The sequence below is a fragment of the Anser anser genome (assembly GCF_964211835.1).
Source record: "Anser anser genome assembly, chromosome: 14".
Classification (NCBI taxonomy): Eukaryota; Metazoa; Chordata; class Aves; order Anseriformes; family Anatidae; genus Anser; species Anser anser.
Genome location: NC_139735.1, coordinates 6406159 through 6412058, shown reverse-complemented (window position 1 = coordinate 6412058; position 5900 = coordinate 6406159).

Here is a 5900-nt window from a genome sequence, read left to right as displayed (position 1 = left end):
CTCGATGATTGTACTGCTCTTGTGTTCTCTCTGCTGCAAAGGGGAGCTGTGGTGTGGATGTGGGTGCTCGCGGCTGACCCCGCTGGTGCAATTCTGCTGTCGCTGAGATCAAGCCCTTGGCTCCCCAGGTCACGGCGCCCACCTCTGCTTCGGTTGCTCTTAAATTCCAGCCCTGTTCTCCCAGGGAAGCTGTGCTGGGCTTGGAGGGGACGTTTCTGCTCGGAGGGGCGTGCTTGCCACACGGGTGATGCGGTGTTTTTTCCTGGTGTGGATTTTTGGGTTAAAGGATGGGCGGGAGGGAAGGGAGAAGTTATTTGGATTTTGCTTTATAGAAAGTGTGCAGACAGGAGCGAAGGGGTGGTTAAGTCTCACAGGCTGAGATATCTCTTTTTTTTTTTTTTTTTACCTCTGAATGTTCCCTGTGCCTTATATTATTAAATTCTTGCCACAGTGTGAGCAACCTGATGAGTCTCTGTAATAAAAAGTACTGATTTGAAACACTGACACTAAACGAGCGTGCGATGTCCCTCTGTTCCTTCCCACCCCGACCGGGGGGGGGTCGCACATGGGTGGCGCAGACACAAGACCCCTGCGCTTTGGGCTCCAGTCTCTGGGCTGACCTCTATGATCCCAAAGCCACCAAATATTGAGGGTCTTCATCAGGATTTTCCGTACCTATGGCGAATGCTTAGTTCCCTCAATCTAACCATCCCCAAAAAAGGCATTAATGTGAAAAAACGTGGCTCGGGGGGGGGGGAAGATGGGTTGGGGCCATTTGTGTGGAGTCTGGGAAGGGCTGCGTGTGCCATGGGTACCCACCGTGTGTCAGTGCTGCCGTGGAGGAGCACAGGAGCCGCACGGCCGTAACGTGCTGCAGCACCAGAGGAGCGCTTTGCAGAGTGTAACAACAACAGAGGACTTTGGGGGGTGCTAAATCATTACCTAATAAAATAAGCTTGGAATAGAATACGGCTTGGAATAAGCCGTGCAGTCCTGCTCGCCATGTGCATAATGATGGGGAAACTGAGGCAGGGTTCCTCCTGGCTGTGTGTATGCCAGTTCTGCACCCCTCAGAGCGGGCCCTTGCTCATGAGGACATGGCCATAGGTACCGGGAGGGATTTGGGGGACCGCACTGACATCCCATAGCTCAGGGTGCTCCTGCTGCTCACAGCACTCAGCTATGGGGGATTGGATGGGGAACGTGATGGATCGGATGGGGAATGAGCTGAAGCAATTCGGGCAGACGGGGTCACTGTGGCAGCAGGCTACTCGCACTGCTCTTCCATTTGGTTTGGGAAAGCTGATGCCCAGAGGGGCTAGGTGAAGGGTGCTGAGCAGGCAGGCACACAAAGAGCCCCAACCCTGAGCCCCAGGGCTCGTCCCACCGCGCCGCCCACAAGTACCACCCACCAGCAGGGATCCGGCTGAGGGAACACAGGGTGACCAGCAGGGACCAGCTGGGAAGGCAAAGGGATCCAGTTCCAAAGCTGCACCCCGTCCAAGAGGACGATGCTCACGTCTGGCAGAGCCCCAGGGGCCCAGCTCCGCCGAATTACAGCACAGCTGTCCTGGCTTTGAGGGAGCATCGGGAGGTTGCAGCTGGGCTGCTCCTAACCCTTACAGGGTCACAGCCTGGAGCATCACGTCGCTGGAATTTCACCGCCTTGGGGCAAATGCCATGCGCGGGGTTACATCAGGACTCGAGGAATAAGTTGGCCTTTTTAAGCTTTCAGACCTAGACGGTCAGCAGGGTGGAAGAGAACAGCCCCTGCCCTGTTACAGCCGAAATCGAGCCTTTCAGTGCCTGCTCAGCAGTAAAGAAACTTGACTGTACTTTCCAAGTGGAAAATCTCCCTGTGGTCAGTGCTGACTGAGGACATGGTTTACAAACTCGAAAAAAGGAAAATAGAAAAAAATCACAGCGAGCGCTGGATCCAAAGGCAGCCTGACAGACGCGCAGCCTGCCCAAGCGCTGCCGTGCCTTTGCAGGCAGGGTTGGTTCGCTCTGGGGGTTCGGTGGTGGTCCTCGGGGCAGCAACACAGAGTGCTGAGCATCATCCTGCCTGCCTTCGTCAGGGAAAAGATGGGAGTGACAGAGTTGTGTGGAGATTAGTGCTTCCCTGTCTCCTTCCCTGAGCCTTGCTTTTACAAAAACAGCAGCAACAACAACAAAGCTAACTGTTGCCTAAGCGCTGCATTTTGAGGCTTAAATATTCAAAATGCAGGGGATGCAAAGAGGTGACAAGCCAGGGTCACTGCGGATGCTCCAGTCACGCTCCTACAACTGCCCGGACTCCAAGGCTCACACCCGGAGATCCACCTGCCTCCGCTGATCGTGCTGCTGGAAACCCACTGGGTTAACCCCCTGCCCCGCTCCAGTTTGCTGAGCAGCTCCTGAGCCCCACATATCTGCTGTGTTCTTTTCTTTGGGGCTGAAGCCTTACGGTCTAGAGGACACGCGTCCGATACGATCCCCTGCTTTATGTTTTGCTGCTCAGCCCGCCTGGCTCAGTCCCATTCCCTTTAATTTTTGAACCTAGTGGCTAGCGATTGCTTGATTCGATGGGACATCAAACCTCAAAGACATCGTGTTCCTGCAGGCTGAGCACAGACAGAGGAAGCACACGCGTGTGCACAGATAATTCACTGCACAGTGATGGGGAGGTCCAAAAAGAGCTGGGCTGGGGCTGCCTCCCAGATGCTCTGGTGCCAAGGGAATTACACAGTTGGTAATGATTTGTGCAGGGCACTGTGGTGTCCGCATTGGCCATGGAGAAGTTACGCTACTTTCTATTTCATGGCCTACCACACACCCCACAGCTTTTTCCCAATTAAGCCCACTTACCTTCAGCCTTGGTGTTTTGCTTCCAAGAATCCCATAAACTCTGGGTCTGTGATTCTTAGGAAATGACTCGCCCCGGGTCACATTTTTATGTGCATTCCCTACATTTTTCTTAATTTCATATTCCTTTTGATCGCTGCTTCTGTTGGACCAGAACAGTTACACATGCCTCGTGTTACTTCTTGCCCAAACACCTCGCTGATCGCCTTCGCTGCCTGGGCTCTGGAGGCTTTGCCACAGCCTCCTCCTGAAGCATCTGCTGCTGGATGCAGAGAGGGATCGAGGCAGACTTTGGCCTGACCTGGTCCTGCTGCTCTTCTGCACTAATTGCACCTGCAATCATGGTCCGTCTGCCTGGGCTTGAACGGCAGGATGCATCCTGTGGGTCTCCTGCCATTTCCTCTTGTTCACCGTGCCCCTAATGAAATCCTCACCTTACCTGTGATCAGAGGATCCCCCATCACTCGGGATCCAGGTTCTAGCCCCAGTGCAGATTTTCACGCCCTTCAAAGAGCTGCTGTGCCCAGCAGCTGTCCCACACTGCTGTGCCCAGCCCTCCTCCTGCTCCTCCTCCTCCTCCCTCTGCGCCCAGACCCCATCACCACCAGCCCAAGCAGCTGCGGCGCCGTGGCAGCGAGCCCCTGGCTATTGAAGCCAGCATCCTCTGGATGGGTCATCCACCCAAGGGTGCTCAGTCCTGGCTTGTAAAGCTGGATGTTAGGTGGGGAGGAACTCTTCTGCCCCCTTCCTCATCATCACTGGGTGCAAGCACCGAGCTCTGGGCTCTGATCCTGGCTCCCCTTTCCCCCCGCACTGGAGCTTTCCCTGTTTTTTTTTTTTGCCTCCAGCCGTACTTTAACATGTGTGGGCAAACCCAGCCTCTTGAATGCAACTCGGTTCAAGGCAAAGGTGTCAGGGCACGTTGCTTTTGGGAGAGGAGGAATGGGGTGAATTGCTGGGGGAAGGCCAGCCTTGGGCTGCCGAGGCTGGGAGAAGCCTGGTTTCCCTGCTGGCCCACCTGGGAGGCTCCGGAGCAGACCCGGGGAGGAGCTGGCGAGGGACGGGCCGTGCCAGGCAGGCACAGGGGCAGAGGCAAGACCCTGGCTGCAAAAGGCTCCTTCCACGAGAGTGCCAAAGGATCCACAAAAGGAGTGAATGAACTCCTTTTGGCTTCCCCTCAGCTGCTGCTTTTCCAAATGCCTCTTCATTCCTTCCGGGTGGGAGAGCAGAAATCTTTCCTTTGTGTGCAGGCAGAACAAACAGAAACCGCCGTGTTTAACACACTCGTGCACCAACACACACACAAATAGCCAGGTCCCCAGGTTATCTGCCAAATTTCCTCTCCTCCTTCCCTGCCCTGTCCCCTCTCTCTCATCTCCCTGTGCTCAGCTCATCCTCGCAGGGCCCCCTTTATCCCAGTCTCTGTTACACCACAGCAAAGCCGGGTCCATGGGGCTGTGAATTTGCCCACCAGCCCCCCGGCAGCTCAGGGCTCCCTCCCTCCAGCCCCACTTTGAGCAGGAGCCCCCCTACTCTACATGGAGTCCTTCCCAGAGCACCTCAGGCTCTGCGGGCTGGACACCCACCTCTCCTGCCCGTTTCCCAGCCCGTCTTCTCCTGAGCCCACAAAGGGGCATCAGAATGCCCTAAATAATCTATTGAAAATTTGTCTTCCTTGCACAACCCAGAATTAAGCCATGCCCTGCTTTGGAAGTGGTGAAATGATGATCACACATGATCATCACTGAAATGATGATCATTTAACCATTAAAAAAACACCAAAACAACACCACACTTCAAAACCTCCCACTGGCTTTTACGCTTTTCCAGTTTTGCTCACATTGCTCATTTCCAGTGCCTCCCATTTCTCCTGACCCTGGTGAAGATAAGAGCCCTTCTGGCACAGGGAGGTGTCCACTGACCAAGATCTTCATCTTTTTATTTACTTTCTCACCCATCCACGAGTGGCCAGGCTCTGGTTCTCTGAAGGACCAGCCCCTCGGCGCTCCCGGAGACTCATCTGCAGCGATAACCTGCACAGATGCCCTCAGCAGGGCTGAGCCGTTTGCGGGAGGGCGTGCTGATTTCTTGGTGGGAATCCAGGGAACGATCTCATCCTAGGAAGGAAGCCAGAAATCACCATCTCCACCAGGCAAATCGCGGTGTCGGCTGCACGGACGGCCCCGTGCTCTCCGCAGATGGTCTCTGGTCCCTCTCCACCCCTCGGTCCCACCTCCGCATTCTCCAGCTTCGATCCCTTGGCAGGAGCACCCATGGCTGCTGTCACCTCTGTGACTTGCCGAGCTGCTGTCAGAGCCACTGCACCACCAAGCACCACCTGGACATCCAGCTGCTTGGCCAGAGAAACAGAAAAACAGACCAGTGGTTGAGCAGCCAAGCAAACGCCAAAGAGCCTTGCTGGCCCCGGCCCACCTGCCTGCCTCGCAGCGCATTTGGCTTGTTCCCTTTGCCCCCCCATGCAGCCTTTCTTGCTCCTCTCAGTGTTCATCCTGCTAGAGAGATCGTGTCTTCGTTCTTCTGCACGCTCGCCACCTTCTCTTTCTCCCCACCAGTCTGTGTCTCCGTCTGGTTCTTCCTTGCAGACCATGTCCCGTATTCCCTTTTTCCTCCCCATTTCAGTGCCTCGTGCCCCAGCCACCCATTTCATACACCTCACCTAATCGTTTCACTCCACGTCTTTGCTGCTGACAGCCATACCCCTCACCAGGATCCCCTTCACCTTCCAGTCCCACCCCCGACACCCTCCTGCCTGCTCCCACCTGCACCCCTGCCCACCTCCACCCCCAGCCCCACAGCAGCGCCTACCTCTCAGGAGCCTTTCCAGGCCCACGTCGTTCATCCCTCCTATCTCCGGGCACCGCAGGGAAGCGTGGAGCCACCAGAAAAGCTTTTCCCTCCCGAGAGAGATCAGCCTGCCCCGGGTCCCCTTCCCAGGACTGCATTACCAGCCAGAGGGGTGCGGTACTCGAGACGGGTGCCTCGCTCGGGTGGGAGGAATTGGGGCCCCCGAGCAACGGGGCTGGAAAGTCCTGGGG